The sequence below is a fragment of the Protopterus annectens genome, chromosome 5.part0 (genome assembly GCF_019279795.1).
Source record: "Protopterus annectens isolate FY-2018-M chromosome 5.part0, PAN1.0, whole genome shotgun sequence".
NCBI lineage: Eukaryota > Metazoa > Chordata > Ceratodontiformes > Protopteridae > Protopterus > Protopterus annectens.
Window position 1 is genome coordinate 897047311 of NC_056735.1, and position 20406 is coordinate 897067716.

The 20406-nt window shown below is 38.7% G+C and overlaps 1 protein-coding gene across 1 annotated transcript in view; it reads left to right on the forward strand.

The window, feature by feature from the left end:
* The window catches only part of SLCO2B1 (solute carrier organic anion transporter family member 2B1), a 1297574-nt gene that overhangs the window by 1275048 nt on the left and 2120 nt on the right, over window positions 1–20406 (forward strand). The gene's annotated exons all lie outside the window — the stretch shown is intronic.

The window sequence follows — 20406 nt, forward strand, 5'->3', positions numbered from 1 at the left end:
GGTTCCTTCATAAGACAGGCCATTTTATTAAGATTTGTTTTTTGGTGACAGGAATTCTACTCAGATAAGTAGTGCTGCTTATATTACTAGATGTAAAGAGAATGCAGTATATATTTATATGTCTATGCATATGAATACATACATATTTATATATATATATATATATATATATATATATATATCTATATACAGACCGACAGATATATTCACGCACTCCTTTTGTCATTGTTGTGTTTGGTAGGCATCTGTTTAGTCAACCACATTTGGTTGACTAACCAAATGGTGGATGTGCAAATTCACACAATTTCCAGGGATGGGGAAAATTCCCATTTCCTGAGATATATATATATATATATATATATATATATATATATATATATATATACATATATATGTATATAAGTATGTTGGCTTAGTTTGTTAAGACTCAAAATATACTTATTTAAGGCTTTATCTACTTTCTAGCGAGCTGGTACACTGGGAAGCAGCTTGGCAACGATTCCCCCCATTCTTAAAAAGATCTATTAGTTTTCAACAAACTTATGTCTGTTAAATGCTGGACTAATCAGCCTGCTTTAAGACATTTCTTACCTGATAGTACTACGCAATGAAACCTCTTTTTTTTCTTAATATTAACAGTACATAGCCTTTTTCTATTAGACTTTTACTGATTGTTTCGGGACTGTACTTGCCTCTGGGCTTGGCTCAACCTGCTACATTCGCCCCCGCTTCACTCAGGCTCACTCCGCTCCCCTACTCTACCCCACCCCCATTCCCACTTACTCCCACTTTTCTTACACTTATTAAGCTAAACCACACCTTTCTAGCTCATTGTCCTATAACTTGCAGCTACCTCATCCAGCACACCCACAATCATTTTTTTTCATCCCCCCCCACCTCACTAACATTATTTTCATCCCTCATACAACACTGTCACCCCATCACTTTATCAGTATATTTTCTCTTTCTGCTAAACTGCAGACACCAACCCACCCATATTTTTCTGCTATTGCCATACCATTTCACTGTGTCAGTTATCACCATTCTTTTGAGCAACTCTCTCCAACTCATTACCCTCTACCTAGCCTCCCACTCCTCTTCCTTCATTACATCAAACATAACACACTACCCCTCTCCTACACTCCCCACTATTACATACCATACAAAACCAAATATCCATTTTCACATCTGTTCTAACCTCTACACTAACTTGAGCATATTGCTCTTCCACTATAAATATGTCCATACCTCCAACCCTCCTTCCTATCCAGATTTTTTTCATCAACTAATATCCAAGTTCAAACTCTCTCTCCTTCGACACTCACTAACATAAATCAAACTCCAAGCTGACATACATCCTAACCCAGGACCCACACAGCTACTCCCATCCCACCTAATAACCAACACCACACCTGCTAATATTGCCCTCTACCTTCTTCCTCTAAAAAAATCCAAATCAGACTTACTTATAACTAATTTTAACCTCAGAAGTATCACAAAAAAACTAGTGAATTTCATGCAGCCCTAACTACCTACAGTCCTGATATAATAATTATTACAGAGACATGGCTAAAACCCCACATTAAAGATGAAGAAATACTTACTAGGGGTTATAATGTTATTAGACAAGATAGACTGAACAAGCGTGATGGAGGCACTGCCATCATGTATACAAATTTCCTCAGAATTTAAAAACTAACTGTACTCCCCCAGATCTATCAGAAGCAGAAATTCTAACTACCTGATTTGAAGTAAATCCACATAAAACCATCATAATTATTGCCACCTACCTACCACCAGGAAATAATCTACCTACCATTGAAAGTCTTCTATCTTGGGCATCCTCTACTTTCAACCATGAAACTATAGTGGTAGGTGATTTCAACTTGGACTGGCTATCCTGCTCATCTGACAACCCCTCTAATTTTATCAATTTATTTAATTTCACCCAAACTATAAACTTCCCCACTAGAATCAATAAACACACCAAGAAAGAATCTATTCTAGACTGGATACTAACCAATACGCCCAACTTTGCCCACCAGGCTGGGTGCCTCTCTGATTCTCTCAGTGATCACTCCCCTACCTTTCTTCTAAGGAAATGCATTCACTCCCCCTGTAATGGCATTATCAAACACATACGCAACAAAATAAATTTTTCCCCTACCATCTTAAATTCCCTTCTTTAAAACTGCAACTGGTCACCTTTAAAATCACTCCACCTAGACCAAGCTGTACAATATTTTAATGATATCTTCCTCAACATCCTTAATAACCTCGCTCCAACAAGAAAAATTTGCTCCAAAGCCAAAAACCTACCTTGGATAACCAAAGATGCTAAATCTCTTAAGGATAGAGCCTGGACTGCTTATCAAACCTCCAAAACCTCAGAAAACCACACCTCTTACAGACAGCTAAGAACCCTGACTAAGAAGCAAATATTATCTGATAAAAAAGGATCTTATTTTCTAGCTTGTCAGCAAAAACACATAACCGACAATAATTTTGGCAAAACCTTAACTATCTCTTCAAACTGGTCAAATCCTGTACCCCAGCACCATCTACAACAAATAGCACTGAATGTATAGCATCCCAATTTAACTCTCATTTCATCACAACTGTCACCTTACTTTAAAACAACAACAAATCTAACCAACACTTTACAGTGCCTATCTCTACTAACTGTAAACCCAGCTACTTCTCTTTTAAACCCATACAAACCTCTTATATCAAAAAAATCCTATCAAAGCTAAAACCTACCTGTCTAGCAGCTGACCAACTCCCTAATGACTTCTTAAAAACTGCTGCAAGCTCCATCTCCTATCCAATCTCTCTCCTAATCAATCATTCCATCACAGAACAATATGTCCCCATACTGCAGAAAATATCCCATATCATCCCTCTCTACAATGGAGGCCCATCTAAAGATCTCTCTAATTGTTGGCCCATTGCCATTCTCTCACCCCTAGCCCAAATCTTAGAGAAATGTATCCATAAGCAGCTCCTAGACCACCTCACTACAAATAACCTCTTATCTAGTTCACAACACGGCTTCCACCCAAAACACAGTAACTCCACAGCCCTCATAAGTTTCACTAACTACATCAACCTCCTCGAAAACAATGGACAATTAGTTTCTACTGTATTCCTTGATATGTCCAAACCTTTTTATTTGGTATCCCACCAACTACTACTCAATACTCTAGCCTCCTTCAACCTCAACTCTATAGCTCTCAACTGGTTCTTTAGCTTCCTTACTAATTGACAATAGGCAACTAAATGGGATAATAAACTCTCCACACTCCTTCTAGTTTTCATTGGGGTTCCTCAAGGTTCCATCCTTGACCCTCTCCTTTTTATTATATTCACAAGTAGTCTAAACACTACCACTACAGCTGCTTCTATTATTCAATATGCTGACGACACTACTCTTATTTGCTGTGCTCCCACACCCCAAAAACTCCAAGATAAACTGCAAAAGTCATTTCTAGATATTGAAAATTACCTAAATGAATTTCAACTCATCCTAAACCCAAACAAAACAAAATTAATGATCTTCTCCAACAGGAAATCCAAAGCAAAACCACCTCCTCTCTCATCTACTCCACTAATGGAACTATAATAGAACCAGTTAACCAAACAAAACTACTTGGTGTCACGAAAGATAACAACCTAACATTTAATAAACACATATCACTCACAATAAAGAAAGTTCACATCAAACTTGGCACTCTGTATAGGTCCAAACCTTACCTTACTCAAAATTCCAGACTAGCCAGAGTCAGTTCCCACCTCCTATCTACTCTTCTCAACTTTTTGCTAACCTGCACAAGTCTGATTTATATCTACTTGATTCCTGCTATAACAAAATAGCAACATTTGCTGCTAATGTACCCAACAGGTCCCATCATTGCCTTGCTCTTCAAAAATTACACTGGCTTGAATTTCCCAATCTGTTATTGCTCAATCAACTCACCACTTCCCAATCTATTATCCACAAACTTGAAAACTGCCCTGCACTCTCCAACATAGTGCAACTAAATACCAACCCCAGGACACTTGGATCATCCGATAAACTTATACTCAAGGTTACAAAGTCCCATAATTACTTTGTGACTCTCTCTTTTCCTCCAAAGTAGCCAAACATTGGAACCTATTACCCCAGAATATCTTAAAAAAACACCAATCGTTATAGCTTCAAAAAACTTACTCAACAATGACTATGCTCCTATAATACTCCTGGCTAGTTTCTCATGCCTTCGATCAAATGTTTTCTATTCTGCTATCTTCTTGTCTTACTTCTTCCAAATGAAAATGCCACAATGGTTTTTAGTTATATATGTTATGAGTTTCATATTACTGTCTGTAATAATGGTTAATAAATGTAATGTTTTCTGTTTTACATACACTTATTTGTAAATTGTGATTGTTGGCAACAGTCAAACTTTTTTGTATATTGTTTGTAAATCATTTTAAAAATGTTTGTAATTTTTTTGTACTATTGTTATGGAGCTTATTTCCCCAGGTCTCCCCTGAAAACGGGCTACTTGCCCAGCCGGACTTTACCAAATGTAATATATATATATATATATATGGGTCCCCTACACATGATCAAAATTTCAGAAAGCTGACACAGGCAACTCCGTATAATGCAGAATGGGAAGATTCCCATCTTCCGCTGTAGTGTGATCTAGGAGTTGGTATATTTAAATTGCAGGGGGCGTGGGGGTGCAGCAACATGTAAGTTTTTGTTTTGTTTTTTTTTTTTTTTTTTTTTTTTTACATGTTCGAAATTTCAAAAGTTGAACATATGGTCTTGGCCATATGGGTTTCGGGTTTCTGAAATTTCTATCATGTATAGTAGACATAAAGCAAAAACACTGGTTAGGAAGATACAACTTATATGATAATAATTTAATATTTAGTGAAATTGTAGCATGCTTATGGAGAAATTAAAGGTACGCTTGTATAATCCAAACAGGATTTGCAGTATGAAGTGAGAGAAAAACAGGGTTATGGCATATTTGGAAAAAGAGTCAGGAGACAGAAATTGATTGAAGTGAGTGAAAAGGGGAGAGTACAGGGATGTAAACTATGAGTAGGTTCTTGTTCATATTTAGCTATATAGGTTATCCTGGGTTGAGCAAGAACAGAGCCAGATTTTGGCTAGAAAGTCTTTCAGAATGGTTTTAGAGGATTAGAGGGAGGGTATTAAACTGATGGATACAGGTAAGGAGTTCCCAACCTTAGCAACATGGTATGAGTACAGCCTATGCCCAGCAGATTTGATAGGTTTGTGGACAGAGAATTTTTTCATCATTGGATCATTTATTTGGAGACTGGAAATTTTCCTTCTACAGGAATAAGCAGCCCTAAGAGCAAATGAACTTGATTTACTTTTTAAGGTGGTGGGACCTCCATAATGGCCCTTATCTTTGATATGGCCTAGAAATATAATCATATGCCTTGAATATTCCAAAGAAGGTTTGTGAATTTCACTTCTAGCATCTAGAAAGCTACAACTAAGCTCTTCAGATGATCTTTTTCACTCTTACCTGTGACCAAAATATCATTCAGGTAATACTGTACCAAGCTGTACAAAATTTGATCCATAGCTGTCTTAAAGAAATGCTGTATCTGAAGTAATGACAAATGATAGACTGGAATATTGATCAAGTCCCTTCTGAATTACTGTTATCAATAACTGTTGAAAAGTTTTTGTCAAAATGTATCTGTAAGTAACAATGGCTCAATTAAGTCTTACTAATTGTTTTCTCTTTCAACTAAACCTGCAAACAAGTTTATACATGGCAATAGATATTGTTCTGCACACAATACTGAACTAATTATTTTTTGGAAATTTCTACAGCTCTTGAAAAGCTGTCTGCGTAGCTGGAATTATGGGTATGGCTAATTCACTATGACTAGCTAGTTCCAAAACATCAAATTTGACCAAAGGTGTCTGTGTTTAGTTCTCCTTTAGGACTAATGGTATAGCAAAGAAGTCGGGCCTTCAGACATTATGTTTAACAGCCAGGTCTAGTATTCAGCTTGTCATCTTTCCATGTTTCTGTGTTCAACTTTCCATTCAAAAACATCTATATGTTTCTTTAATAAAGTTTATCTTTTCCATTTCCTAGATTATGAATGTCAACTCCAATTTCAGTCTGATTTTCTTAAATCATGATTATCCAGCAAACATCGGGCAAATTGGCCTTCACCCCATGTACAGGCAAAGTTGCTATCTGTTCATTTTTCTTCTGCTTCAAGGTGAACATAATTGTTTAATAGTTTGAGCCCCAGTACCACACAAATAAAACACAGATAATAATAAAAACAGTAGTTTAAAATAAATAAACAAATAGATCATTTAAATAAATTAGATGAAATTAAGGTTAACAGAATAACAATATTTTCTGAAGGAGGAAAAAAGTCGACAAATCAGTAGCAGCAATCATTAGATAAACTGAATAAAATTTCAAGGAATGTTTAGTGCTGGCCTATGTTGTTGACTGTCTCTGCTAGCCTAGTGCTAAGGTTCACAAGTATATAGCTCCTGTAAGAAAATGCCCGAATCCCAGAGGATTTAAACCATTGATAACCATCGGCAATGTCTGAATAGCATTACAGAGGGGATCAGACCAGCTTGTCATCAAACTAAACAAACAACTCAGAGGAGAAATAAAGTCTACCAAAGCCAAAGTTGGGATAAATTTGGCCTCCCAGGCCACGCATAACCTCAAGGCATTCTTCAGCTATGTCCACAACCTGAAAGGCAAAACACAATTTTGTGCAGAGCTCATTGAAGTGGAGCCACCTATACTGAGCCAGAAGATATAGCAAACATACTGGCTGACAAATTCAGCTCTAACTTCCTTTTTGGCATTTACTTCTCTGAAGTCAAGGCCAATGTCAATGGACCCTGGCTGACTAAATATGCAGATGATTGCAAATCAGGAGCTGTCATTGAATTGCCCACCAACACAAATGTTCTCCAGGAAGAGCTGACATAGACAAACAACTGTTGCCAGAGCCATGGACTAAAACTAAATGACAAGAAATGCACAATAGCATCCTTTGGGAAGTTATCCACCCCTGGTAACTATCATATTGACAACACACACCTAAGATATGATGCATTAGTCAGGGACTTGGTGGCACACATAGACAGTATTCAAGCCTTTGATCATCATGTGTCTGCAGTAGTCATTTTTGTTATGCTATTTATAAACAAAGGTATGGCATCTACGTCCAAGGAAGTCATTTTTCCACTGTATTCCACATTCATCAGACCTATCATTGAGTACAATGCCCCTTTTGGTATGTAACTAATTAGGCATATCCAAGAACTGAAACATCCACAGAGGTTTCTCAGTAAAAGAATACAGGGCATAAGTAACATGTAGTATGCAGGCCACCTCAAGGTCCTATCCCTGTATTCTGTCTCCTGCAAGCTGTTGCGGGTAGTTCGATGCCTGGCATACAAGACATTGCCAGACCCCACTCTGATGGACCTCCTACATACCTGCAAACAAACAACACCAGAATTACCAGTTCTAAAGACTTAAACCTTGCCTGTGAAATAAATAGGACCTGCTGGAGAGACAGGTATGTATCCCAGAGACTACCCCTTCTCTGGAAAAGGTTCCCCATCCAGGAGAAGAAGAGTTCCTCCCTAACCTAATTCAAGTATAACTTGGGCGATTTGATGGGGAACAAGAAATTCATCCTTGGTTCATAGGTTCATAGGTTCATACTAGGCTATCTGCCCTAGGGCATTTATAAGCCTAGCCAGAATGTGTTTGGCTTTCGCCACCCATTTTAAATTTATTTTGCTATGCCCTTTTTTGAGGTTAGTATACTGTGCCTCTGTCTAACAGTGACACAGAAGTGATACCCGGGGTAAACCTACGATCTCCCATCCACTCATCAAGATTCCTCTTGAAGAGAGTCAATGAGGGACTCTGCCTAACCTGGACTGAGATTTTATTCCAGAGTGAAGGGAGCCTCTGGGTTATGAATCTGTCCCTCCAGCATGTCCTATTTATTTCAGTGCTGAGGTTCAAGTCTCTCGAGCACGTAGCTCGATGGGATTTGGATTTTCTTAGGTGCAGCATGTCCATTAATTCCGGGTTGGAAATGGCTTTATACGTCAGGCACAGATCGCCTCTGAACAGGTGGTATGCCACTGAGTAGAGCTGGAGTTTCTTTAACCGGGCAGCATATGGCATCTGTTTGAGCCCTTTGATCCTCTTGGTGAGGTACTTTTGGGGTCTTTCCAGTTGCTGCAGGTGTCTGGTAAGGTACATCCCAAAAGGGGCATTGTACTCAATTATGGGCCTGATGAGGGATGAGTAAAGAGGCACGATGACCTCCCCTGATCTAGATGTGAATCCCTTCATGATTAGGTGGGCTGTATAAAATGTTTTTCTAACCACTTTGGCCACGTGGTTGTCAAATGAAAGATTGCTATCAACTTGAGTCCCCAGGTCCCTAATTACTTCTTCTGTACTTAATGGATTACCACCTATGTGGTAATTTGTGGGCACTTTGTTTTTGCCAAAGAGGATGACTATACACTTTTTGGCATTTAGCTTGAGGCCATGGCTCTGGCACCAGTTGTCTGTTTCTATGAGACCCTTTTGGAGGATGCTTGTGTCGGCTGGAGAGTCAATTATGGCGCCCAGTTTGCAGTCATCTGTGAACTTGGTCAGCCACAGTCCTTCCGTGTTGGCCTGTACCTCCGAGAAATATATACCGAACAAGAGAGGTACCAGGACTGAGCCTTGTGGGACACCGCTTGTAACTGGTTTGGAGTCTGACATGGCTCCAGCAATTCTAACCATGTGGGTTCTGTCCTTGAGCCAGTTTGGCACATTTATCTCTAATGGACCCATGCAGCGTGTAAATGGTTCATCTCCCATGCTCCTGCTTTAAATGTTTCTCCTCCCGAGCCCCTGTGGGTATCAAAAGTTGTCAGAGATTTGTGCTGTGGGGCTAGGCTTAAAAAGGCACTTGTGGTCAGTAGCCTAGTAAACACCTATGAGCCTGTACCAGTGAAACAGAACCTGCAGATTGGGGAAAACCAGGTCATGTAGAACTAGGTACACAATAATTGGAACTTTCTGGATGACATCAGTATAATGTGGTGACATTTTGAAACTAGTAAATAGTAGCCAGGCTACAGAACTTTGTAAAAGTTACAAGCAACCATGCTCTGCATCTGGAAGGAGAAGGACAGAACACTACAGTAATCCCAGAGGGTGGCTACTGACGCTTTCAGAGAGATCTGAAGATGGTATAAGATAACTGATTAGCCCAGTGTTCCTATATCAGAATGTAGAGGATTTGACAACTGCTGAAATCAGGTCACTTAATGTCAGATTCTCATTGTTGGTCATCTCCAAATCACACACCTTTGCCATGAACTGCAGTTTTCCTCCACTATACATGATACTGGGAGAAAAACTGACAATAAAGAATGCTAAAAAAATAGAGCAAATGACCATAACAACCATCTTGGAGATGCTGATGTATTCCAAGTCATTGGCTAAATCATTTACAACTCATATATACTTTTCATGGAAAGAAAGATATAGTTGCATGTCTTCAACAAAGCTATGATATTGCAAACCTATCACTGAAATGGAGTCTTTCAAACAGACTATGTACATGGTGAAAAATAGAAGGCTGTGTCTGGAACACTGCACAACACCTCAGCTGAGGGAGTAAGAGGCCATTGAATTAACTCCCAAGACTACTCCTTGTTTATCCAGAGGACAAGACTACAAGCAAGATATGGTTTTGTTGAGGATCAGTAACACACCAGATGCACAGTAGCAAGCCCCGCCCCAGCCCTGCCTGATACCCAGGATTACAGGATTAGGGCAACATCGCTAAGCATTCCCAAATAATTATTCATTCTTCCTTGTTGGCTTCATGAATATTCATATCATGCAGAAGCTGGCACATCAACTAAATAACATTTGGAAACGTTCATATGGTATTCGGAAATACAAAATAAATGGCAAAATGCAGCCTTAACTTGCATCGAGAATGTCATTGAAGTTTAGTAATGTCAAAGAAATCTCAGTAATGGATTGCAGTCGTTACACTCATGTATTCACATTGCAGCCAGTATTATGAAGCAACCGAAATGGAAGTAACCTTACACAGCTTACCATAATACACTCAAAAAAAAAATGGGCTGGCTATTGTACTGTTTGAGTAAATGTTCATGCGAAACCTGAAACCAAATCATAATAAGTAACAAGAGTCCAAGTTGTAGTTAAGCGGACTGAGCTGTGTGTGAAGCTCAGGGTCTGGATTTATTCAACACCATGTTATGGAGGATTAAAGCACAAATGACTGTGCTGGAATCTGAGTCCATTTTTTTTTTTTTTTTTTTTTTTCATATGACTCTTTATTTGTGGTTTTGCTTCTCCTGTGTGTGTGTGTGTTCCCCTTAGTGCACTGTAAACCTCTTTAGTTCATAGCCGTTATTTTCTGCGGCCGTTATATATCTGTAAAAACAGGGTTGTTGTGGTCTGACAATGTGTAAGTATATCATCACACTCAGTAAAGTAACATAGTATCCCAAGGAATACATGCTGTAAATGTTCTCACTGTAAATGCGGTGATAGTGTTAGAAGGAGGCGCTGGATTGAAAAAAAAACAAACTCTTTTTTCACACTTGCTGTCAATGTATGATGCATATGTAAATGGCACAGTATTGGAAAATGGCCATAACAGCTGTGTAACAGGCGGAAATTATTGCATTTGTGAGAAATAATTAGTATGACACATCATACACTTAATTTATGTCTGAAAGGCTTGACAGTTTGGTATGGTTTTAGGTATTGTCCTGAGTGGTAGGGAACATTCTGATAAAAATAAACAACAGTGAATCAGGTTATGTATTTGGCATCTGGATGAATGAAAAACTTGGTTGGCTAGCCATGCTTCAGTTACTGGCTTAGATGAAAGATGAAATTCTGATGAAGGTCAATGTCTGATGTAGAGAGAAACTCAAAACTTAGCGATCTGCTAAAATTAGGGCTGAGTAAGTATTTTTGCTGAGGCAAGACTGAGCACTGTTACACTGATGTTGAAAGACTGAAGTCATTTGGACTTTGTGCTATGTTTGTTGAGAAAATGCAGACTGCTACCATAGAATGTGTTTAATTTCATTGTAACATCACATGTAGGATAACAGGCTGTGAACAATCTGCACTCCAGATTTGGTCCAATTCCTATAACCTCCACTGGAGCACTTTGTGGTTTTAGCCATCTATTTAACTTACACAAATATTGAGAATAAAAAAGCATTTATTGGTGTGTGGCAGTATTTCCAGTGTCAGATACATGAACTGTTATTTAGTGGTGAATGGCTCTATTTCATACTGTGCAGTTATGGAAACATTTGGGAAAATGTGCAGGCAGGAGTGGCCTTAGGTCAACTGGTGCCCTAGGCAAAAGGGCTCCATGGCACCACCCATCACACCACCCGGTGCCCCCATCCTGGTTTACCCACACCAAATAAACACTGAAAAAGTGCCCCTGCTAGAGCGGCACCCTAGGCGGCTGCCTAGTTGACCTATGCCTAAGGCCGGCTATGTGTGCAGGTATGTATTTGCATAAGAAAGCATTTCCTTTACTGTCATGGCACCACAGTAGAAATGTTGTTGCACTGATCTGGTCCCTGAGCTAAACCACCAAAACATTCATAAACATAGTTATTTTCTCATTTAATATTACAACCTTACCCCTTTACTGGGATGGCACCACAAAAGAAATGTTGCTGTACTGATCTGTTCCCTGAGACAAACCGTAAAAACATTCATAAACATAGTTATTTTCTCATTTAATGTTGCAACCTTACTGCTCAGTGTAAACTACTCACGAAGCAATGTATGCATGATGTCACTGGCAAGTCTGCATTCTATGTCAGTCATGCCACATTAGCATATTGCATCACCGGCCTCTGCCTTGTAAATCATGCAGGCTACTCCCATTCCTGCGCAAAGCTATTGTGGGTTACTGTTCCTCAACAAAACTTAAAGTACTGTAGTAGTAGAGCTCCAGTCAGTCTAGTAAGACAAGGCAATCCAACAAGTCAGATGCAGAAGGAGCTTCAGTGCAACCAGACTACAGTAATGACACACATCCCTCATCATAAATAAATCACTAAAGGCCTTAGTAACAGCTATCTTCTTTCTATGTTGTGCTTGAAAAGCCAGACTGGAGTCCATCAATGACATTGCTATTTTTCAAAAAATATTACATTTCCACTACCCACAACTTGCACTACTTGCTCTTTGTCTTCTTTTTTATTTTATTTTTTTAATTTCATGGAAATGAACTCCTAACTGCAGTTGGCCAAAGGTATGGGAGAAAATATCTCATACACCCTGGAAGCACCTTTATCACTAGAAGATGTAGATATCTTTCAAGTCACAGAAACCTGGTTCAAGGCATCAGACAGTACCCCAGCCTTGCTAGGCTACAATGCCTTCCACACCTTTGGACTGCAAAATGAATATGTGAGAACCAAAGGTGGTGGTGTTTCTTCCTATATTAGAGATAAATTAACCAATCACCTAGTTAGACTGGACAACTCCATAGAGTTACTCCAAGTTTAGGATATCTTGGGTTAGACCCCCATTCAAATCATAGCCAGTTATAGATCCCCCTACATGGGTCATGACATGCATAAACCATACTTGACCAAACTGAAGACAATTCAAATTTTACTGAACAGTCTGGTTATGTGGGATTTCAGTTATCCCACCATCAACTGGGAAACCTATACTAGCCCTTACTCACTAGTACAAAAGTTCCTTGACTTTGTTAACTCAAATGCCCTGGAACAAATTGTTCATACCCTGACAAGAGGAAAAACATTCTAGATCTGGTCCTTACTAAAATGTTAAACAGATGCACTGCTGCAACTGTTGGACCCTCATTAGTTAAATCTGGCCACAACTCAGTCACCATCGAGCTGGCACTAACACCAGAACTCATGAAGTGTGAAATCAGAATAAAAAACTTCAGAAAGGCAAACTATACCCTCCTAGGTAAAGGTATAAATGCATTCCAAGCCCCATCCCCAGTTGGAAGTGGTGACTACACCATATTTTACACTAAAGCCCTGTACAAACACTTGCATAAGTGTATAGACTCTGCTGTACCTGAAAGTGTCAAAGCCAGAGCCCGAAGTAAAAACAAGCCACCATGGTGGACATCCAGCATCAACAAACTGTAAAGTAAATGCAAAAGTGTCCTGTTCAAAAAACAAAGGTGAGGCCCCAACAATGGAAAAGCACCCTCCTCAGCCTCAACAGGCAAATAAGACAACTTGCCAAATCTTCTAACACCTTCTTTGAGAAAAAACTTAGCAAGTACAGTCAAGGATAACCATAAGGCCTTTTTGCAGCTACATATGTAGCCTAAAAGATAGGACCCAAGCATGTGCAGAACTAGTGACCAACAGTATCATGTACACTGACCTCACAGGGATAGCAAACCTGCTAGTGGATAGGTTTGGCAACATTTTTACTCCCTTATCCCCTCCAAACTTATCACAAACCTTTCCACAACCCCCCCCCCCACCATACATATCTGAAGAGCAGGTCATCAAAGCCTTGTCCAAGGCAAAAAACACAGCCTCTATTGGACCAGACAGCATACGAGGCTGTCTTCTAAACAGGCTAAAACATGAATTAGCATAACTGTTAAGTACCCCTCACGAACTAGCATCATCACTAAGTACCGTTTTCAATCATAGCCTAACCACAAGCTTTTTTTCTCTTTAATGGAGAACAGCAGTTGGCTTACTAACAGACCCAGGGAATTGCAGACTCATAAGCCTGACCAGCCTCATCTGTAAGACCATGGAACATATCATTATGTACCTCATAAATAAAGATATAGACGACTTCCAAACCGTGGATCCTACTAAATTTGGCTTTGTGAAGGGCAGATTCTGCCTGTTAAATCTGATGGATTTCTTCAAAAATATGACCAGAGCCATTGATGAAGATGAATCTGTGCATGCAGCATATCTTGACTTGGCAAAGGCTTTCGACACAGTCTCACATTCAGGCATTACCATTAAACTTAGCAAAGTGAATGTAAATCCCTTTGTTTTAAGATGGGTTGCCAACTGGTTCACAAATCAGACACACCGTATCAAAGGAATTATTCCACTCAGAAGTTCAAGTAAAAAATAAGGGGTTGTAGCCGACTGCAAACCGTGTGCAATTATTGAATCCCCAAATGATGTCAGTATAATCTAGGAGGGTCTTACACAGACCAGCGACTGGTGTCTTAGTCACAGTCTCAAACTAAATGCAGAGAAATGCATGATCATTCCCTTTGGCACAAACAATGTCCCTTCACACTCTCAAATCAAGAACAATACCCACAAAGTGGTAAGGGACCATGGATCACAAGTTGACTGCAACCATAACTTCGTACACCATGTGTCTGCTGTAGTAAAGAATGCTTTGTAAGTAGCACACTTGATTAGTAAAGCATCACCTCGAGAGCAAAAGAGGTTGTAACCTCTTTATGATCTGCACTGATCTGGCCCATAATTGAGTATAACACCCCATCGGCATGTACTGTACAAAGCATCTGTAGCAATTGGAGAGACCCCAGATGTTTCTAACAAAGAAGATCAAGGGACTCCAGCATGTACCTTACAAGGACTGGCTATAGTCCCTGTCATTATACTCTGTATCATATAGACTTCTTAGGGGAGACTTATGGCTGGCCTACAGAGCAATCCAACACCCAAACCTAAAGAACTTGCTGCATATCTGTAAATCTAATGGGAATAGGGCTACACATTCCAGGGACTTAAATATGGTCTGCACTTTAAATAGGACATGCTTGAGGGACAGATTTATCTCCCAACAATGGCCATGTCTTTGGAATAGGCTACCAATTCGTGTGAAACAGAGTACCTCTATACCACTGTTCAAGAGGAACCTGGACAAGTGGTTGGGGCTCCATAAAGTCTTACTGAGGATAGCACCCACAACCCTCCTGGACATGGCAGTCATTACTAAACGCAATCTTGGGTATTGACTAGTATTTCTATGATGTTGCATTGAGATGAAACAGCTAGGTGTGTAATGACCTCTGGGTAGATAGCCTAGAAATCTCCTATGATCCTTTGATCCTATTAGCTTTTTCCTTTGGTGTCTCTGGTTGAATCAAAACTAAACACAATCCCAATACAAAAATTTTACCTGACATTGGACTGAGAGACATTGCAACTCTTTATCATCTTCAAAAACCTTTTGTAAAAGCAAAGAGCTCAGAACTGTTATGTGTACAGGCTCTATGACTTCACATTTTCATCAAAATTATATTAATTGTTACAGTTTATTTTCATTGTATCATTTTCCTGTGTCACTTTTTTAAATATCTTGTTAATAACTGTCTCTCTTTTTTCTTTCAATATTACTTTTATTTTCCAAACACTGGCACCATTTCCTATTGCCCACTTTATATCTACTTTCCTGAGTGCAGCTTTTCAATTCTGTGTTAGATGTGCTGGCTTCCAGATAAATTGGAGAAGAAAATGTTTTTTCTCAGTTCTTTTATTTTGGATGACATTCTGTATTACACTGATTCTGCCATAAGGTCTTAAACATTTGGAGGAGCTTATTTCAAGTCATTCTTATTTATTGCACTCTTAGTCACATACCATGTGGCTATAAACAATAGGTTGAGGGACCCTTCAACCAGGCATAAAGAACTACAGAATAAGAATATATAACATGTAATGCAGATAGTGATTACTTTAACTTAGACAAGCTGCTAACCCTGAAAGAGTAGTTAGTTTTGTACCTCTCAACATGCAGACATTAAAAATAGGAATAAAGGCCTTTTAAAATTAGAAACATACAGCAAAGAATTTGGACATCTAATCCAAATACAATTTAAATACCAAATAGCACATAACCCTTTCAACTTCCACTAAAAATGTGGGATGCCGCTCAGAAACATAAGTTCAAAAATATGGGGTGATGCAAAATATAAGCACATTATCAAAGAGACCGTGCAAAATGTATAGACTTTAATGAACTGCATTGCATAATTCTACCACACAAGGCATTTATTTTTGCTTTCGTAAAAGGGAGATGTATATCCTCTGTCTTTTAATTATTGCTGCCATTAGTATCATTTCAACTGTCCGGATGTTAGCATAACGTCCAGATTTTTGCCTCATATTCTTTTGTTTAGTCCTCATACAATTTGTGGTTTTCTGGCAAATCACTGAGCATTGAGTTTCAGACTTCATGTCCTTCAGAAAATATGTGCAAACATAAATTCTGTTATTCTAGCAGCTTTCTATGTTAATAAAAGCAATATTTCACATCTATCTCTATTTTTAAAACTCTATATCCCCATTATTTTAGATTCTGTGCACTAAGAGGTTGAGAGGTATGACTATTAGGTTGGTCATGCAGTGCGGTTTTCTTCATGCTAGGCAGCTTCAAAAATCACATGGGATGAGGAGGATTCAGAAAATTGAGAGACAGAATAAACTGAGCCTGAAAGTAGGGGGCAACCCCCAAAATAGGTACATACTGTGCAGGGGATGAAAATAGGAACATTCCTCCAAATAAAGACAGTTGACACGTCTGATTAGTTTCTTTTTAACTGGTTTCAGACGTATCTTTGATGATAACTGTGCTAATGATCACGGTGTTTAAAGTTTAGTATCATTATGAAAGAATATGTTTTGAAAGGTTTTGGACTCGAAGTTTCATAGTCAGTGAACCTTTAATTCCATTTTAATGAAAATCAGAATATTAAAAGAAAATGTCAGTGTATCTTAGATGTAGAAAGTTAGAGCCGTTTTCTTATACAGGCACTGTAAATGCCTCAAAAGTTAATGAATCAAACTTTTAGTAGAGATAGTGTTAATGTTTAAATTATAACCAGCGCATGTAGATGGTAGAGATAGAGTTAATATTTAAATTATAACCAGCGCAAGTAGATGCATATAAAAGAAGTTTTCTTCATTCAGAGTTCCCCCAAGGATTTCCTGTCACTGATTGTTTTCCAGTTGTAATGCTAGTTTAGTACAATTAGCTCAGTGTAATGTATACATTTGTTCAGGTAAAACATGTCACTCTGAGAAATAAAGTTCAGAATAATATAGCCAGACATGATTTAAAGGAAATTATTAATTACTCTTTAGGTTTACTTCAATAAACTGATCTGTGCTTTTAAAGGATTCTGACCACAGGTTGCCAAAAAAAGATGAACAGCAAATAAATGCACTGTGAACTCAGGCAAAACAGAAGCAGAGTTTTGTGTGTGTGTGTGTGTGTGAGTGTGTGTGTGTGTGTGTGTGTGTGTGTGTGTGTGTGTGTGTGTGTGTGTGTGTGTGTGTGTGTGTTTGTGTGTTTGTGTGTGTGACTGCATAATGCTTCTGTTTCACTTGTTCAGTGTTCTGCTGCTCACAGCTCAATAATTCACAGATGAATGCTCATCTCCACATTCAAGTGCTCCAGACTTAAATTCAGAGACATTGTTTCTCAATATACTTTATCTGTGTGACCTCAGAAGCCATATGTTTAAAGTTGGGGGGTATTGGCACACATTCTACATTCAGGGGAATTGGGATGTCTTATTAACTTACTGCTAATAGCAAGTATAGGCTGTTTTGAGCAAACAGCAGATAAGAAGTGAAGTGGTGATCAAGTTATTCTGGAACATCCGTGTATATAACTGTTATATAAATCTGTGTCTGGGTGTCATGATGATTGGTCACAGCTAAGCTGAGAATCAGAGTATTCATATATTCAAAAAGATGAAGAAATGCATGTAACAGTATTGGAAGTCAAATCCTCCAAGCACTCTGACAAATAATAACTTGCTTATCTGCCATTGATACACTCCTTTTGTTCTCTCTAGTCCTTGTAAATCACTGATCACGTACACTTTAGTTGGGGGAATATGATCACTGTCTTAATACACAATGCCACTTTCCAGGCTGAATAGATCTGTGATTTTATGTAACACTTGCATTACAAGAGGCACAGCCATCTCCTTTTATACTGCAGATGCCACATTCCCTCATAAAAGCACTATGTATTGTTTTATCAAGTACCGTTGGTTTTGAAAAACAGAGTTTGTGTAAAAACTGCTGAAAAAGGGTATGGTACTGTAACATGCCAATCTACAATCTATGTTTCATGTGGTAAGAGAACTAAGGTCAGCAATCACAAACACAATCTGTCAGCAAGTGGTGGGACTAGTTAGCCTTGGGATGGATCATACAATTTTTGCTGAGGATGTGTGATCTTGCAGTTACAAAATATGCAGTTAAAGGGGTGGATGTGAAATCTCTTCAACTAGGGGTTACTTGGGGCTTGCAGCACAAAAAATATTTTTATATTTTATGAGGTCCAGCTTCCCAGTCATTGGCTTTATAGCCACACCCACTGGAAATATGAGTATATTATTTTTAGCCTTACTTTGTTAGAGTATGCTTTCATTATCGGTATTATAGTTATGACTGATTTTACTGCAAGAAGGTATCTGCTTTACACATGAACATATCGTTTTAGGAATCGCAGAACAAATAAAAAAATATGCTGCCTCAGATGAGTGGGAAAGGAATCTGAATTATGAGGACTGCAAGGGTTATGGGTCACAAGCTTGTAAAACATGATTTTCTTTTCTCATGGATCCTTAAGGAATTCTAGTGCACAGCACAATAATCAACAGTACAATAATCAACAGAAGAATTGATTCTGTCCTATCCTACTGATAATCCTGTGTCCTGAATTTAATAAAAAAATTAAGACAAGGTAACAGTTATCCCTGGGCATTATTTGGTAGACATACCTTTCAGCACCTGGCCAGAAGTAAAACAGCTTACATAAAAACTGGCATAAGAAAAAAGTAAAGGACATGCTTGGAAAAATGAAATGTGGCATTAAGATATGTGAGTGCTCAAAATACAATCATCATCATCATCATCAACATCCTACCTTTTACGGGGTGTTGGGGAGTTATGTTAACTGTCACCACCTCTCTTGATTCAGATCCACTTTCCTACCTTCTTTGACAATTATGTTTGACTACCATAGGTGTTCTGTCATGCAGTCTATCTGTCTCCTGCATGGACATCCATATTTCCTCTGACCTTCTTTCTGCCATTCCCAAATCTAATTTACCAAATCATCCTGTGTTTTTCCGTGCCTGTGGCTGAACCACTATAATCTTTTCTACTTGATTTCTGCAATCGGGGCTATTTTAACTTCTGCTCTGATGCCCTCATTTCTTCATCTGTCACACAGCATGCATGCATCCTACTCCCTGTTTCATGCACTTCATCTCTATCTCCTCAGTCTTGCTCATCTGCTCTGCCTTCACTGTCTAGGGCTCTTTACCATACAGCACTAGTGCACCATGGTTTTACATACCATACTTTTCAGTTGCTTTGGCTTTCCCCTGTCATTTTGTACCAAGCTGGCTGCAGCACCTTTGATTCTAACTTTGACTTCATTCAGACTTCCATTCTCCTCAACCAATCACCCCAGAACTTGAAGATGTTAACCTTTTCCAATATTTTCCCTTCTGTTTCAATTTTGAACTTATCCTGATGTTCTGCACTCATTACCATGACCTCTGTCTTGCCTGTACTTAATTTCATCCCAAGTGCCTTCACCTTTGCATTTTAGTCTCTTATCATTCACTGAAGTCCCTATTCACAGTGTACTTGTAGTGCTGCATTGTCTGCATACAATAACTTTGCTGATCTGTCCCCTCTGACCTATTTGCTGATGTAGACCATCACCAGTTTGTTCAGGAGAGGGCTCAGAAATGATCCTTGATGTTCGCACTGCAATAAAAATGAAAAATCTCAGAACAGATTGTTTTAAGCAGGCAATATCCTTTCATTTTATTCATAGGTGAACACTAGGTGAACTGCTCTTTAAAGCCTAGCCAATAAACTAAGGTGAAAATCAAAGCTTGTACTGTGTGTCTATGAAATGAAGACCTTAACCATTATGCCAACCCCAACACCATTTATGGTAATAGATACTATAAGGTCAGTTGAGTGTGCTTTGAGGTGGTGTTTTCAGATGGTCTTGTCAACATGCTGGTTCAGTAGTAAGATGTCTGTATCACACCTTCAGTGTCTTGGACTTACTCCTGGCATCTATAAACAGTTACTCATGTTCTTCCTCTGTATGTGTTTACACCACATATTCCAGTTTACTGCAACCTCTCAAAAACATGCTGATTGATTGGCTACAGAAAACTGTATATATATTTTGTTTTTTCTTATCACTGTGGCATGAATTGTGGCTAAATAGGGCCAAATAATGACCAGTTAATTTCCCAGTTACCGAAGTATTACAGTTTCCT